The following is a 16,905-nucleotide window of genomic DNA, read 5'->3' on the forward strand; positions in this document are numbered from 1 at the left end:
CCACAATACCTGACGACCATTTAAATTTTTGGGCTTCCGTGGCGCAATGGTTAGCACGTTCGGCTGTTAACCTAAAGGTTGGTGGTTCGAGCTTACCCGGGAGATGTGTTGTGGGGTCTCAGATTTAGCGTAAAAATTCCAAACTTTTCCACAATACGTGACAACCATTTAATTTCTGAGCTTGCGTGGCTCAATGTTTAGCGCGTTCGGCTGTTAACCAATGGTGGTTCGAGCCCACCCGGGAGCGGAGTTGTGGGGTCTCATATGTAGCGTAACAAGCCAAAGTTTTTCCACAATACCTGACGACCATTTCATTTCTGAGCTTCCTTGGCTCCATGGTTAGCGCGTTTGGATGTTAACCAAAAGGATGGTGGTTCGAGCCCACCCGGGAGCGGTGTTGTGAAGTCTCAAATGTAGCGTAAAAAGCCAAAGTTTTTACACAATACCTGACGACCATTTAAATTTTTGGGCTTCCGTGGCACAATGGTTATCACGTTCGGCTGTTAACCTAAAGGTTGGTGGTTCGAGCCCACCCTGGAGAGGTGTTGTGGGGTCTCAGATTTAGCGTAAAAAGTCAAAACTTTTCCACAATACGTGACAACCATTTAATTTCTGAGCTTGCGTGGCTCAATGTTTAGCGCGTTCGGCTGTTAACCAATAGGTTGGTGGTTCAAGCCCACCCGGGAGCGGTGTTGTGGGATCTCAAATGAAACGTATAAAGCCAAAGTTTTTCTACAATACCTGACGACCATTTACTTTTTGGGCTTCTGTGGCGCAGTGGTTAGCGCGTTCGGCTGTAAACCGAAAGGTTGTTGTTTCGAGCCCATACGGGAGCGGTGTTGTGAGGTCTCAGATGTGACGTAAAAAATCAAACTTTTTCCACAATACTTGACGACCATTTCATTTATGAGCTTCCTTGGCTCCATGGTTAGCGCGTTCGGATGTTAACATAAAGGTTGGTGGTCGAGCCCACCCGGGAGCGGTGTTGTGAAGTCTCAAATGTAGCGTAAATAGCCAAAGTTTTTCCACAATACCTGAAGACTATTTAAATTTTTGGGCTTCCGTGGCGCAATTGTTAGCACGTTCGGCTGTGAACCTAAAGGTTGGTGGTTCGAGCCCACCCGGGAGAGGTGTTGTGGGGTCTCAGATTTAGCGTAAAAATTTCAAACTTTTCCACAATACGTGACAACCATTTAATTTCTGAGCTTGCGTGGATAAATGTTTAGCGCGTTCGGCTGTTAACCAATGGTGGTTCGAGCCCACCCGGGAGCGGTGTTGTGGGGTCTCATATGTAGCGTAAAAAGCCAAAGTTTTTCCACAATACCTGACGACCATTTCATTTCTGAGCTTCCTTGGCTCCATGGTTAGCGCGTTTGGATGTTAACCAAAAGGATGGTGGTTCGAGCCCACCCGGGAGCGGTGTTGTGAAGTCTCAAATGTAGCGTAAAAAGCCAAAGTTTTTACACAATACCTGACGACCATTTAATTTTTTGGGCTTCCGTGGCGCAATGGTTAGCGCGTTCGGCTGTTAACCTAAAGGTTGGTGGTTCGAGCCCACCCGGGAGAGGTGTTGTGGGGTCTCAGATTTAGCGTAAAAAGTCAAAACTTTTCCACAATACGTGACAACCATTTAATTTCTGAGCTTGCGTGGCTCAATGTTTAGCGCGTTCGGCTGTTAACCAATAGGTTGGTGGTTCGAGCCCACCCGGGAGCGTTGTTGTGAAGTCTCAAATGTAGCGTAAAAAGCCAAAGTTTTTCCACAATACCTGACGACCATTTAAATTTTTGGGCTTCCGTGGCGCAATGGTTAGCACGTTCGGCTGTTAACCTAAAGGTTGGTGGTTCGAGCCCACCCGGGAGAGGTGTTGTGGGGTCTCAGATTTAGCGTAAAAAGTCAAAACTTTTCCACAATACGTGACAACCATTTAATTTCTGAGCTTGCGTGGCTCAATGTTTAGCGCGTTCGGCTGTTAACCAATAGGTTGGTGGTTCGAGCCCACCCGGGAGCGGTGTTGTGGGGTCTCATATGTTGCGTAAAAAGCCAAAGTTTTTCCACAATACCTGACGACCATTTAAATTTTTGGGCTTCCGTGGCGCAATGGTTAGCGCGTTCGGCTGTTAACCTAAAGGTTGGTGGTTCGAGCCCACCCGGGAGAGGTGTTGTGGGGTCTCAGATTTAGCGTAAATAGTCAAAACGTTTCCACAATACGTGACAGCCATTTAATTTCTGAGCTTGCGTGGCTCAATGTTTAGCGCGTTCGGCTGTTAACCAATAGGTTGGTGGTTCGACCCCACCCGGGAGCGGTGTTGTGAAGTCTCAAATGTAGCGTAAAAAGCCAAAGTTTTTACACAATACCTGACGACTATTTAATTTTTTGGGCTTCCGTGGCACAATGGTTATCACGTTCGGCTGTTAACCTAAAGGTTGGTGGTTCGAGCCCATACGGGAGCGGTGTTGTGAGGTCTCAGATGTGACGTAAAAAATCAAACTTTTCCACAATACTTGACGACCATTTCATTTCTGAGCTTCCTTGGCTCCATGATTAGCGCGTTCGGATGTTAACTTAAAGGTTGGTGGTCGAGCCCACCCGGGAGCGGTGTTGTGAAGTCTCAAATGTAGCGTAAAAAGCCAAAGTTTTTCCACAATACCTGAAGACTATTTAAATTTTTGGGCTTCCGTGGCGCAATTGTTAGCACGTTCGGCTGTGAACCTAAAGGTTGGTGGTTCGAGCCCACCCGGGAGAGGTGTTGTGGGGTCTCAGATTTAGCGTAAAAATTCCAAACTTTTCCACAATACGTGACAACCATTTAATTTCTGAGCTTGCGTGGATAAATGTTTAGCGCGTTCGGCTGTTAACCAATGGTGGTTCGAGCCCACCCGGGAGCGGTGTTGTGGGGTCTCATATGTAGCGTAAAAAGCCAAAGTTTTTCCACAATACCTGACGACCATTTCATTTCTGAGCTTCCTTGGCTCCATGGTTAGCGCGTTTGGATGTTAACCAAAAGGATGGTGGTTCGAGCCCACCCGGGAGCGGTGTTGTGAAGTCTCAAATGTAGCGTAAAAAGCCAAAGTTTTTACACAATACCTGACGACCATTTAATTTTTTGGGCTTCCGTGGCGCAATGGTTAGCGCGTTCGGCTGTTAACCTAAAGGTTGGTGGTTCGAGCCCACCCGGGAGAGGTGTTGTGGGGTCTCAGATTTAGCGTAAAAAGTCAAAACTTTTCCACAATACGTGACAACCATTTAATTTCTGAGCTTGCGTGGCTCAATGTTTAGCGCGTTCGGCTGTTAACCAATAGGTTGGTGGTTCGAGCCCACCCGGGAGCGTTGTTGTGAAGTCTCAAATGTAGCGTAAAAAGCCAAAGTTTTTCCACAATACCTGACGACCATTTAAATTTTTGGGCTTCCGTGGCGCAATGGTTAGCACGTTCGGCTGTTAACCTAAAGGTTGGTGGTTCGAGCTTACCCGGGAGAGGTGTTGTGGGGTCTCAGATTTAGCGTAAAAAGTCAAAACTTTTCCACAATACGTGACAGCCATTTAATTTCTGAGCTTGCGTGGCTCAATGTTTAGCGCGTTCGGCTGTTAACCAATAGGTTGGTGGTTCGAGCCCACCCGGGAGCGGTGTTGTGAAGTCTCAAATGTAGCGTAAAAAGCCAAAGTTTTTACACAATACCTGACGACCATTTAATTTCTTGGGCTTCCGTGGCGCAATGGTTAGCGCGTTCGGCTTTTAACCTAAAGGTTGGTGGTTCGAGCCCACCCGGGAGAGGTGTTGTGGGGTCTCAGATTTAGCGTAAAAAGTCAAAACTTTTCCACAATACGTGACAACCATTTAATTTCTGAGCTTGCGTGGCTCAATGTTTAGCGCGTTCGGCTGTTAACCAATAGGTTGGTGGTTCGAGCCCACCCGGGAGCGTTGTTGTGAAGTCTCAAATGTAGCGTAAAAAGCCAAAGTTTTTCCACAATACCTGACGACCATTTAAATTTTTGGGCTTCCGTGGCGCAATGGTTAGCACGTTCGGCTGTTAACCTAAAGGTTGGTGGTTCGAGCCCACCCGGGAGAGTTGTTGTGGGGTCTCAGATTTAGCGTAAAAATTCCAAACTTTTCCACAATACGTGACAACCATTTAATTTCTGAGCTTGCGTGGATAAATGTTTAGCGCGTTCGGCTGTTAACCAATGGTGGTTCGAGCCCACCCGGGAGCGGTGTTGTGGGGTCTCATATGTAGCGTAAAAAGCCAAAGTTTTTCCACAATACCTGACGACCATTTCATTTCTGAGCTTCCTTGGCTCCATGGTTAGCGCGTTTGGATGTTAACCAAAAGGATGGTGGTTCGAGCCCACCCGGGAGCGGTGTTGTGAAGTCTCAAATGTAGCGTAAAAAGCCAAAGTTTTTCCACAATACCTGAAGACTATTTAAATTTTTGGGCTTCCATGGCGCAATTGTTAGCACGTTCGGCTGTGAACCTAAAGGTTGGTGGTTCGAGCCCACCCGGGAGAGGTGTTGTGGGGTCTCAGATTTAGCGTAAAAATTCCAAACTTTTCCACAATACGTGACAACCATTTAATTTCTGAGCTTGCGTGGATAAATGTTTAGCGCGTTCGGCTGTTAACCAATGGTGGTTCGAGCCCACCCGGGAGCGGTGTTGTGGGGTCTCATATGTAGCGTAAAAAGCCAAAGTTTTTCCACAATACCTGACGACCATTCCATTTCTGAGCTTCCTTGGCTCCATGGTTAGCGCGTTTGGATGTTAACCAAAAGGATGGTGGTTCGAGCCCACCCGGGAGCGGTGTTGTGAAGTCTCAAATGTAGCGTAAAAAGCCAAAGTTTTTACACAATACCTGACGACCATTTAATTTTTTGGGCTTCCGTGGCGCAATGGTTAGCGCGTTCGGCTGTTAACCTAAAGGTTGGTGGTTCGAGCCCACCCGGGAGAGGTGTTGTGGGGTCTCAGATTTAGCGTAAAAAGTCAAAACTTTTCCACAATACGTGACAACCATTTAATTTCTGAGCTTGCGTGGCTCAATGTTTAGCGCGTTCGGCTGTTAACCAATAGGTTGGTGGTTCGAGCCCACCCGGGAGCGGTGTTGTGGGGTCTCATATGTAGCGTAAAAAGCCAAAGTTTTTCCACAATACCTGACGACCATTTCATTTCTGAGCTTCCTTGGCTCCATGGTTAGCGCGTTCGGATTTTAACCAAAAGGTTGGTGGTTCGAGCCCACCCGGGAGCGTTGTTGTGAAGTCTCAAATGTAGCGTAAAAAGCCAAAGTTTTTCCACAATACCTGACGACCATTTAAATTTTTGGCCTTCCGTGGCGCAATGGTTAGCACGTTCGGCTGTTAACCTGAAGGTTGGTGGTTCGAGCCCACTCGGGAGAGGTGTTGTGGGGTCTCAGATTTAGCGTAAAAATTCCAAACTTTTCCACAATACGTGACAACCATTTAATTTCTGAGCTTGCGTGGATCAATGTTTAGCGCGTTCGGCTGTTAACCAATGGTGGTTCGAGCCCACCCGGGAGCGGTGTTGTGGGGTCTCATATGTAGCGTAAAAAGCCAAAGTTTTTCCACAATACCTGACGACCATTTCATTTCTGAGCTTCCTTGGCTCCATGGTTAGCGCGTTTGGATGTTAACCAAAAGGATGGTGGTTCGAGCCCACCCGGGAGCGGTGTTGTGAAGTCTCAAATGTAGCGTAAAAAGCCAAAGTTTTTACACAATACCTGACGACCATTTAATTTTTTGGGCTTCCGTGGCGCAATGGTTAGCGCGTTCGGCTGTTAACCTAAAGGTTGGTGGTTCGAGCCCACCCGGGAGAGGTGTTGTGGGGTCTCAGATTTAGCGTAAAAAGTCAAAACTTTTCCACAATACGTGACAAACATTTAATTTCTGAGCTTGCGTGGCTCAATGTTTAGCGCGTTCGGCTGTTAACCAATAGGTTGGTGGTTCGAGCCCACCCGGGAGCGGTGTTGTGGGGTCTCATATGTAGCGTAAAAAGCCAAAGTTTTTCCACAATACCTGACGACCATTTCATTTCTCAGCTTCCTTGGCTCCATGGTTAGCGCGTTAGGATGTTAACCAAAAGGATGGTGGTTCGAGCCCACCCGGGAGCGGTGTTGTGAAGTCTCAAATGTAGCGTAAAAAGCCAAAGTTTTTACACAATACCTGACGACCATTTAATTTTTTGGGCTTCCGTGGCGCAATGGTTAGCGCGTTCGGCTGTTAACCTAAAGGTTGGTGGTTCGAACCCACCCGGGAGAGGTGTTGTGGGGTCTCAGATTTAGCGTAAAAAGTCAAAACTTTTCCACAATACGTGACAACCATTTAATTTCTGAGCTTGCGTGGCTCAATGTTTAGCGCGTTCGGCTGTTAACCAATAGGTTGGTGGTTCGAGCCCACCCGGGAGCGGTGTTGTGGGGTCTCATATGTAGCGTAAAAAGCCAAAGTTTTTCCACAATACCTGACGACCATTTCATTTCTGAGCTTCCTTGGCTCCATGGTTAGCGCGTTCGGATTTTAACCGAAAGGTTGGTGGTTCGAGCCCACCCGGGAGCGTTGTTGTGAAGTCTCAAATGTAGCGTAAAAAGCCAAAGTTTTTCCACAATACCTGACGACCATTTAAATTTTTGGCCTTCCGTGGCGCAATGGTTAGCACGTTCGGCTGTTAACCTGAAGGTTGGTGGTTCGAGCCCACTCGGGAGAGGTGTTGTGGGGTCTCAGATTTAGCGTAAAAATTCCAAACTTTTCCACAATACGTGACAACCATTTAATTTCTGAGCTTGCGTGGATCAATGTTTAGCGCGTTCGGCTGTTAACCAATGGTGGTTCGAGCCCACCCGGGAGCGGTGTTGTGGGGTCTCATATGTAGCGTAAAAAGCCAAAGTTTTTCCACAATACCTGACGACCATTTCATTTCTGAGCTTCCTTGGCTCCATGGTTAGCGCGTTTGGATGTTAACCAAAAGGATGGTGGTTCGAGCCCACCCGGGAGCGGTGTTGTGAAGTCTCAAATGTAGCGTAAAAAGCCAAAGTTTTTACACAATACCTGACGACCATTTAATTTTTTGGGCTTCCGTGGCGCAATGGTTAGCGCGTTCGGCTGTTAACCTAAAGGTTGGTGGTTCGAGCCCACCCGGGAGAGGTGTTGTGGGGTCTCAGATTTAGCGTAAAAAGTCAAAACTTTTCCACAATACGTGACAACCATTTAATTTCTGAGCTTGCGTGGCTCAATGTTTAGCGCGTTCGGCTGTTAACCAATAGGTTGGTGGTTCGAGCCCACCCGGGAGCGGTGTTGTGGGGTCTCATATGTAGCGTAAAAAGCCAAAGTTTTTCCACAATACCTGACGACCATTTCATTTCTCAGCTTCCTTGGCTCCATGGTTAGCGCGTTAGGATGTTAACCAAAAGGATGGTGGTTCGAGCCCACCCGGGAGCGGTGTTGTGAAGTCTCAAATGTAGCGTAAAAAGCCAAAGTTTTTACACAATACCTGACGACCATTTAATTTTTTGGGCTTCCGTGGCGCAATGGTTAGCGCGTTCGGCTGTTAACCTAAAGGTTGGTGGTTCGAACCCACCCGGGAGAGGTGTTGTGGGGTCTCAGATTTAGCGTAAAAAGTCAAAACTTTTCCACAATACGTGACAACCATTTAATTTCTGAGCTTGCGTGGCTCAATGTTTAGCGCGTTCGGCTGTTAACCAATAGGTTGGTGGTTCGAGCCCACCCGGGAGCGGTGTTGTGGGGTCTCATATGTAGCGTAAAAAGCCAAAGTTTTTCCACAATACCTGACGACCATTTCATTTCTGAGCTTCCTTGGCTCCATGGTTAGCGCGTTCGGATTTTAACCAAAAGGTTGGTGGTTCGAGCCCACCCGGGAGCGTTGTTGTGAAGTCTCAAATGTAGCGTAAAAAGCCAAAGTTTTTCCACAATACCTGACGACCATTTAAATTTTTGGCCTTCCGTGGCGCAATGGTTAGCACGTTCGGCTGTTAACCTGAAGGTTGGTGGTTCGAGCCCACTCGGGAGAGGTGTTGTGGGGTCTCAGATTTAGCGTAAAAATTCCAAACTTTTCCACAATACGTGACAACCATTTAATTTCTGAGCTTGCGTGGATCAATGTTTAGCGCGTTCGGCTGTTAACCAATGGTGGTTCGAGCCCACCCGGGAGCGGTGTTGTGGGGTCTCATATGTAGCGTAAAAAGCCAAAGTTTTTCCACAATACCTGACGACCATTTCATTTCTGAGCTTCCTTGGCTCCATGGTTAGCGCGTTTGGATGTTAACCAAAAGGATGGTGGTTCGAGCTTACCCGGGAGCGGTGTTGTGAAGTCTCAAATGTAGCGTAAAAAGCCAAAGTTTTTACACAATACCTGACGACCATTTAATTTTTTGGGCTTCCGTGGGGCAATGGTTAGCGCGTTCGGCTGTTAACCTAAAGGTTGGTGGTTCGAGCCCACCCGGGAGAGGTGTTGTGGGGTCTCAGATTTAGCGTAAAAAGTCAAAACTTTTCCACAATACGTGACAACCATTTAATTTCTGAGCTTGCGTGGCTCAATGTTTAGCGCGTTCGGCTGTTAACCAATAGGTTGGTGGTTCGAGCCCACCCGGGAGCGGTGTTGTGGGTCTCATATGTAGCGTAAAAAGCCAAAGTTTTTCCACAATACCTGACGACCATTTCATTTCTGAGCTTCCTTGGCTCCATGGTTAGCGCGTTCGGATGTTAACCAAAAGGTTGGTGGTTCGAGCCCACCCGGGAGCGTTGTTGTGAAGTCTCAAATGTAGCGTAAAAAGCCAAAGTTTTTCCACAATACCTGACGACCATTTAAATTTTTGGGCTTCCGTGGCGCAATGGTTAGCACGTTCGGTTGTTAACCTAAAGGTTGGTGGTTCGAGCCCACCCGGGAGAGTTGTTGTGGGGTCTCAGATTTAGCGTAAAAATTCCAAACTTTTCCACAATACGTGACAACCATTTAATTTCTGAGCTTGCGTGGCTCAATGTTTAGCGCGTTCGGCTGTTAACCAATGGTGGTTCGAGCCCACCCGGGAGCGGTGTTGTGTGGTCTCATATGTGGCGTAAAATGCCAAAGTTTTTCCACAATAACTGACGACCATTTCATTTCTGAGCTTCCTTGGCTCCATGGTTAGCGCGTTAGGATGTTAACCAAAAGGATGGTGGTTCGAGCCCACCCGGGAGCGGTGTTGTGAAGTCTCAAATGTAGCGTAAAAAGCCAAAGTTTTTACACAATACCTGACGACCATTTAATTTTTTGGGCTTCCGTGGCGCAATGGTTAGCGCGTTCGGCTGTTAACCTAAAGGTTGGTGGTTCGAACCCACCCGGGAGAGGTGTTGTGGGGTCTCAGATTTAGCGTAAAAAGTCAAAACTTTTCCACAATACGTGACAACCATTTAATTTCTGAGCTTGCGTGGCTCAATGTTTAGCGCGTTCGGCTGTTAACCAATAGGTTGGTGGTTCGAGCCCACCCGGGAGCGGTGTTGTGGGGTCTCATATGTAGCGTAAAAAGCCAAAGTTTTTCCACAATACCTGACGACCATTTCATTTCTGAGCTTCCTTGGCTCCATGGTTAGCGCGTTCGGATTTTAACCAAAAGGTTGGTGGTTCGAGCCCACCCGGGAGCGTTGTTGTGAAGTCTCAAATGTAGCGTAAAAAGCCAAAGTTTTTCCACAATACCTGACGACCATTTAAATTTTTGGCCTTCCGTGGCGCAATGGTTAGCACGTTCGGCTGTTAACCTGAAGGTTGGTGGTTCGAGCCCACTCGGGAGAGGTGTTGTGGGGTCTCAGATTTAGCGTAAAAATTCCAAACTTTTCCACAATACGTGACAACCATTTAATTTCTGAGCTTGCGTGGATCGATGTTTAGCGCGTTCGGCTGTTAACCAATGGTGGTTCGAGCCCACCCGGGAGCGGTGTTGTGGGGTCTCATATGTAGCGTAAAAAGCCAAAGTTTTTCCACAATACCTGACGACCATTTCATTTCTGAGCTTCCTTGGCTCCATGGTTAGCGCGTTTGGATGTTAACCAAAAGGATGGTGGTTCGAGCCCACCCGGGAGCGGTGTTGTGAAGTCTCAAATGTAGCGTAAAAAGCCAAAGTTTTTACACAATACCTGACGACCATTTAATTTTTTGGGCTTCCGTGGCGCAATGGTTAGCGCGTTCGGCTGTTAACCTAAAGGTTGGTGGTTCGAGCCCACCCGGGAGAGGTGTTGTGGGGTCTCAGATTTAGCGTAAAAAGTCAAAACTTTTCCACAATACGTGACAACCATTTAATTTCTGAGCTTGCGTGGCTCAATGTTTAGCGCGTTCGGCTGTTAACCAATAGGTTGGTGGTTCGAGCCCACCCGGGAGCGGTGTTGTGGGGTCTCATATGTAGCGTAAAAAGCCAAAGTTTTTCCACAATACCTGACGACCATTTCATTTCTCAGCTTCCTTGGCTCCATGGTTAGCGCGTTCGGATGTTAACCAAAAGGTTGGTGGTTCGAGCCCACCCGGGAGCGTTGTTGTGAAGTCTCAAATGTAGCGTAAAAAGCCAAAGTTTTTCCACAATACCTGACGACCATTTAAATTTTTGGGCTTCCGTGGCGCAATGGTTAGCAAGTTCGGCTGTTAACCTAAAGGTTGGTGGTTCGAGCCCACCCGGGAGAGTTGTTGTGGGGTCTCAGATTTAGCCTAAAAATTCCAAACTTTTCCACTATACGTGACAACCATTTAATTTCTGAGCTTGCGTGGCTCAATGTTTAGCGCGTTCGGCTGTTAACCAATGGTGGTTCGAGCCCACCCGGGAGCGGTGTTGTGAGGTCTCAGATGTGACGTAAAAAATCAAACTTTTTCCACAATACTTGACGACCATTTCATTTCTGAGCTTCCTTGGCTCCATGGTTAGCGCGTTCGGATGTTAACTTAAAGGTTGGTGGTCGAGCCCACCCGGGAGCGGTGTTGTGAAGTCTCAAATGTAGCGTAAAAAGCTAAAGTTTTTCCACAATACCTGAAGACCATTTAAATTTTTGGGCTTCCGTGGCGCAATTGTTAGCACGTCCGGCTGTTAACCTAAAGGTTGGTGGTTCGAGCCCACCCGGGAGAGGTGTTGTGGGGTCTCAGATTTAGCGCAAAAATTCCAAACTTTTCCACAATACGTGACAACCATTTAATTTCTGCGCTTGCGTGGATCAATGTTTAGCGCGTTCGGCTGTTAACCAATGGTGGTTCGAGCCCTACCGGGAGCGGTGTTGTGGGGTCTCATATGTAGCGTAAAAAGCCAAAGTTTTTCCACAATACCTGACGACCATTTCATTTCTGAGCTTCCTTGGCTCCATGGTTAGCGCGTTTGGATGTTAACCAAAAGGATGGTGGTTCGAGCCCACCCGGGAGCGGTGTTGTGAAGTCTCAAATGTAGCGTAAAAAGCCAAAGTTTTTACACAATACCTGACGACCATTTAATTTTTTGGGCTTCCGTGGCGCAATGGTTAGCGCGTTCAGCTGTTAACCTAAAGGTTGGTGGTTCGAGCCCACCCGGGAGAAGTGTTGTGGGGTCTCAGATTTAGCGTAAAAAGTCAAAACTTTTCCACAATACGTGACAACCATTTAATTTCTGAGCTTGCGTGGCTCAATGTTTAGCGCGTTCGGCTGTTAACCAATGGTGGTTCGAGCCCACCCGGGAGCGGTGTTGTGGGGTCTCATATGTAGCGTAAAATGCCAAAGTTTTTCCACAATACCTGACGACCATTTCATTTCTGAGCTTCCTTGGCTCCATGGTTAGCGCGTTAGGATGTTAACCAAAAGGATGGTGGTTCGAGCCCACCCGGGCGCGGTGTTGTGAAGTCTCAAATGTAGCGTAAAAAGCCAAAGTTTTTACACAATACCTGACGACCGTTTAATTTTTTGGGCTTCCGTGGCGCAATGGTTAGCGCGTTCGGCTGTTAACCTAAAGGTTGGTGGTTCGAACCCACCCGGGAGAGGTGTTGTGGGGTCTCAGATTTAGCGTAAAAAGTCAAAACTTTTCCACAATACGTGACAACCATTTAATTTCTGAGCTTGCGTGGCTCAATGTTTAGCGCGTTCGGCTGTTAACCAATAGGTTGGTGGTTCAAGCCCACCCGGGAGCGGTGTTGTGGGATCTCAAATGAAACGTATAAAGCCAAAGTTTTTCCACAATACCTGACGACCATTTCATTTCTGAGCTTCCTTGGCTCCATGGTTAGCGCGTTAGGATGTTAACCAAAAGGATGGTGGTTCGAGCCCACCCGGGAGCGGTGTTGTGAAGTCTCAAATGTAGCGTAAAAAGCCAAAGTTTTTACACAATACCTGACGACCATTTAATTTTTTGGGCTTCCGTGGCGCAATGGTTAGCGCGTTCGGCTGTTAACCTAAAGGTTGGTGGTTCGAACCCACCCGGGAGAGGTGTTGTGGGGTCTCAGATTTAGCGTAAAAAGTCAAAACTTTTACACAATACGTGACAACCATTTAATTTCTGAGCTTGCGTGGCTCAATGTTTAGCGCGTTCGGCTGTTAACCAATAGGTTGGTGGTTCGAGCCCACCCGGGAGCGGTGTTGTGGGGTCTCATATGTAGCGTAAAAAGCCAAAGTTTTTCCACAATACCTGACGACCATTTCATTTCTGAGCTTCCTTGGCTCCATGGTTAGCGCGTTCGGATGTTAACCAAAAGGTTGGTGGTTCGAGCCCACCCGGGAGTGTTGTTGTGAGGTCTCAAATGTAGCGTAAAAAGCCAAAGTTTTTCCACAATACCTGACGACCATTTAAATTTTTGGCCTTCCGTGGCGCAATGGTTAGCACGTTCGGCTGTTAACCTGAAGGTTGGTGGTTCGAGCCCACTCGGGAGAGGTGTTGTGGGGTCTCAGATTTAGCGTAAAAATTCCAAACTTTTCCACAATACGTGACAACCATTTAATTTCTGAGCTTGCGTGGATCAATGTTTAGCGCGTTCGGCTGTTAACCAATGGTGGTTCGAGCCCACCCGGGAGCGGTGTTGTGGGGTCTCATATGTAGCGTAAAAAGCCAAAGTTTTTCCACAATACCTGACGACCATTTCATTTCTGAGCTTCCTTGGCTCCATGGTTAGCGCGTTTGGATGTTAACCAAAAGGATGGTGGTTCGAGCTTACCCGGGAGCGGTGTTGTGAAGTCTCAAATGTAGCGTAAAAAGCCAAAGTTTTTACACAATACCTGACGACCATTTAATTTTTTGGGCTTCCGTGGGGCAATGGTTAGCGCGTTCGGCTGTTAACCTAAAGGTTGGTGGTTCGAGCCCACCCGGGAGAGGTGTTGTGGGGTCTCAGATTTAGCGTTAAAAGTCAAAACGTTTCCACAATACGTGACAACCATTTAATTTCTGAGCTTGCGTGGCTCAATGTTTAGCGCGTTCGGCTGTTAACCAATAGGTTGGTGGTTCGAGCCCACCCGGGAGCGGTGTTGTGGGTCTCATATGTAGCGTAAAAAGCCAAAGTTTTTCCACAATACCTGACGACCATTTCATTTCTGAGCTTCCTTGGCTCCATGGTTAGCGTGTTCGGATGTTAACCAAAAGGTTGGTGGTTCGAGCCCACCCGGGAGCGTTGTTGTGAAGTCTCAAATGTTGCGTAAAAAGCCAAAGTTTTTCCACAATACCTGACGACCATTTAAATTTTTGGGCTTCCGTGGCGCAATGGTTAGCACGTTCGGTTGTTAACCTAAAGGTTGGTGGTTCGAGCCCACCCGGGAGAGTTGTTGTGGGGTCTCAGATTTAGCGTAAAAATTCCAAACTTTTCCACAATACGTGACAACCATTTAATTTCTGAGCTTGCGTGGCTCAATGTTTAGCGCGTTCGGCTGTTAACCAATGGTGGTTCGAGCCCACCCGGGAGCGGTGTTGTGTGGTCTCATATGTAGCGTAAAATGCCAAAGTTTTTCCACAATAACTGACGACCATTTCATTTCTGAGCTTCCTTGGCTCCATGGTTAGCGCGTTAGGATGTTAACCAAAAGGATGGTGGTTCGAGCCCACCCGGGAGCGGTGTTGTGAAGTCTCAAATGTAGCGTAAAAAGCCAAAGTTTTTACACAATACCTGACGACCATTTAATTTTTTGGGCTTCCGTGGCGCAATGGTTAGCGCGTTCGGCTGTTAACCTAAAGGTTGGTGGTTCGAACCCACCCGGGAGAGGTGTTGTGGGGTCTCAGATTTAGCGTAAAAAGTCAAAACTTTTCCACAATACGTGACAACCATTTAATTTCTGAGCTTGCGTGGCTCAATGTTTAGCGCGTTCGGCTGTTAACCAATAGGTTGGTGGTTCGAGCCCACCCGGGAGCGGTGTTGTGGGGTCTCATATGTAGCGTAAAAAGCCAAAGTTTTTCCACAATACCTGACGACCATTTCATTTCTGAGCTTCCTTGGCTCCATGGTTAGCGCGTTCGGATTTTAACCAAAAGGTTGGTGGTTCGAGCCCACCCGGGAGCGTTGTTGTGAAGTCTCAAATGTAGCGTAAAAAGCCAAAGTTTTTCCACAATACCTGACGACCATTTAAATTTTTGGCCTTCCGTGGCGCAATGGTTAGCACGTTCGGCTGTTAACCTGAAGGTTGGTGGTTCGAGCCCACTCGGGAGAGGTGTTGTGGGGTCTCAGATTTAGCGTAAAAATTCCAAACTTTTCCACAATACGTGACAACCATTTAATTTCTGAGCTTGCGTGGATCAATGTTTAGCGCGTTCGGCTGTTAACCAATGGTGGTTCGAGCCCACCCGGGAGCGGTGTTGTGGGGTCTCATATGTAGCGTAAAAAGCCAAAGTTTTTCCACAATACCTGACGACCATTTCATTTCTGAGCTTCCTTGGCTCCATGGTTAGCGCGTTTGGATGTTAACCAAAAGGATGGTGGTTCGAGCTTACCCGGGAGCGGTGTTGTGAAGTCTCAAATGTAGCGTAAAAAGCCAAAGTTTTTACACAATACCTGACGACCATTTAATTTTTTGGGCTTCCGTGGGGCAATGGTTAGCGCGTTCGGCTGTTAACCTAAAGGTTGGTGGTTCGAGCCCACCCGGGAGAGGTGTTGTGGGGTCTCAGATTTAGCGTTAAAAGTCAAAACGTTTCCACAATACGTGACAACCATTTAATTTCTGAGCTTGCGTGGCTCAATGTTTAGCGCGTTCGGCTGTTAACCAATAGGTTGGTGGTTCGAGCCCACCCGGGAGCGGTGTTGTGGGTCTCATATGTAGCGTAAAAAGCCAAAGTTTTTCCACAATACCTGACGACCATTTCATTTCTGAGCTTCCTTGGCTCCATGGTTAGCGTGTTCGGATGTTAACCAAAAGGTTGGTGGTTCGAGCCCACCCGGGAGCGTTGTTGTGAAGTCTCAAATGTTGCGTAAAAAGCCAAAGTTTTTCCACAATACCTGACGACCATTTAAATTTTTGGGCTTCCGTGGCGCAATGGTTAGCACGTTCGGTTGTTAACCTAAAGGTTGGTGGTTCGAGCCCACCCGGGAGAGTTGTTGTGGGGTCTCAGATTTAGCGTAAAAATTCCAAACTTTTCCACAATACGTGACAACCATTTAATTTCTGAGCTTGCGTGGCTCAATGTTTAGCGCGTTCGGCTGTTAACCAATGGTGGTTCGAGCCCACCCGGGAGCGGTGTTGTGTGGTCTCATATGTAGCGTAAAATGCCAAAGTTTTTCCACAATAACTGACGACCATTTCATTTCTGAGCTTCCTTGGCTCCATGGTTAGCGCGTTAGGATGTTAACCAAAAGGATGGTGGTTCGAGCCCACCCGGGAGCGGTGTTGTGAAGTCTCAAATGTAGCGTAAAAAGCCAAAGTTTTTACACAATACCTGACGACCATTTAATTTTTTGGGCTTCCGTGGCGCAATGGTTAGCGCGTTCGGCTGTTAACCTAAAGGTTGGTGGTTCGAACCCACCCGGGAGAGGTGTTGTGGGGTCTCAGATTTAGCGTAAAAAGTCAAAACTTTTCCACAATACGTGACAACCATTTAATTTCTGAGCTTGCGTGGCTCAATGTTTAGCGCGTTCGGCTGTTAACCAATAGGTTGGTGGTTCGAGCCCACCCGGGAGCGGTGTTGTGGGGTCTCATATGTAGCGTAAAAAGCCAAAGTTTTTCCACAATACCTGACGACCATTTCATTTCTGAGCTTCCTTGGCTCCATGGTTAGCGCGTTCGGATTTTAACCAAAAGGTTGGTGGTTCGAGCCCACCCGGGAGCGTTGTTGTGAAGTCTCAAATGTAGCGTAAAAAGCCAAAGTTTTTCCACAATACCTGACGACCATTTAAATTTTTGGCCTTCCGTGGCGCAATGGTTAGCACGTTCGGCTGTTAACCTGAAGGTTGGTGGTTCGAGCCCACTCGGGAGAGGTGTTGTGGGGTCTCAGATTTAGCGTAAAAATTCCAAACTTTTCCACAATACGTGACAACCATTTAATTTCTGAGCTTGCGTGGATCGATGTTTAGCGCGTTCGGCTGTTAACCAATGGTGGTTCGAGCCCACCCGGGAGCGGTGTTGTGGGGTCTCATATGTAGCGTAAAAAGCCAAAGTTTTTCCACAATACCTGACGACCATTTCATTTCTGAGCTTCCTTGGCTCCATGGTTAGCGCGTTTGGATGTTAACCAAAAGGATGGTGGTTCGAGCTTACCCGGGAGCGGTGTTGTGAAGTCTCAAATGTAGCGTAAAAAGCCAAAGTTTTTACACAATACCTGACGACCATTTAATTTTTTGGGCTTCCGTGGGGCAATGGTTAGCGCGTTCGGCTGTTAACCTAAAGGTTGGTGGTTCGAGCCCACCCGGGAGAGGTGTTGTGGGGTCTCAGATTTAGCGTTAAAAGTCAAAACGTTTCCACAATACGTGACAACCATTTAATTTCTGAGCTTGCGTGGCTCAATGTTTAGCGC

At 47.5% G+C, this 16,905-nt stretch overlaps 1 non-coding gene across 1 annotated transcript; it reads left to right on the plus strand.

Moving 5' to 3' along the window:
- Positions 1 to 763: 763 nt before the first annotated feature.
- On the plus strand, positions 764 to 836 carry TRNAY-GUA (transfer RNA tyrosine (anticodon GUA)). The gene has a single exon. It is a non-coding gene; the product is annotated as a tRNA-Tyr (tRNA).
- The last annotated feature ends 16,069 nt before the right edge of the window (positions 837 to 16,905 follow it).

The sequence above is a fragment of the Phalangium opilio genome, unplaced genomic scaffold (genome assembly GCF_054372755.1).
Source record: "Phalangium opilio isolate 3A_F unplaced genomic scaffold, DU_Popi_V2 ptg000329l_1, whole genome shotgun sequence".
Classification (NCBI taxonomy): domain Eukaryota; kingdom Metazoa; phylum Arthropoda; class Arachnida; order Opiliones; family Phalangiidae; genus Phalangium; species Phalangium opilio.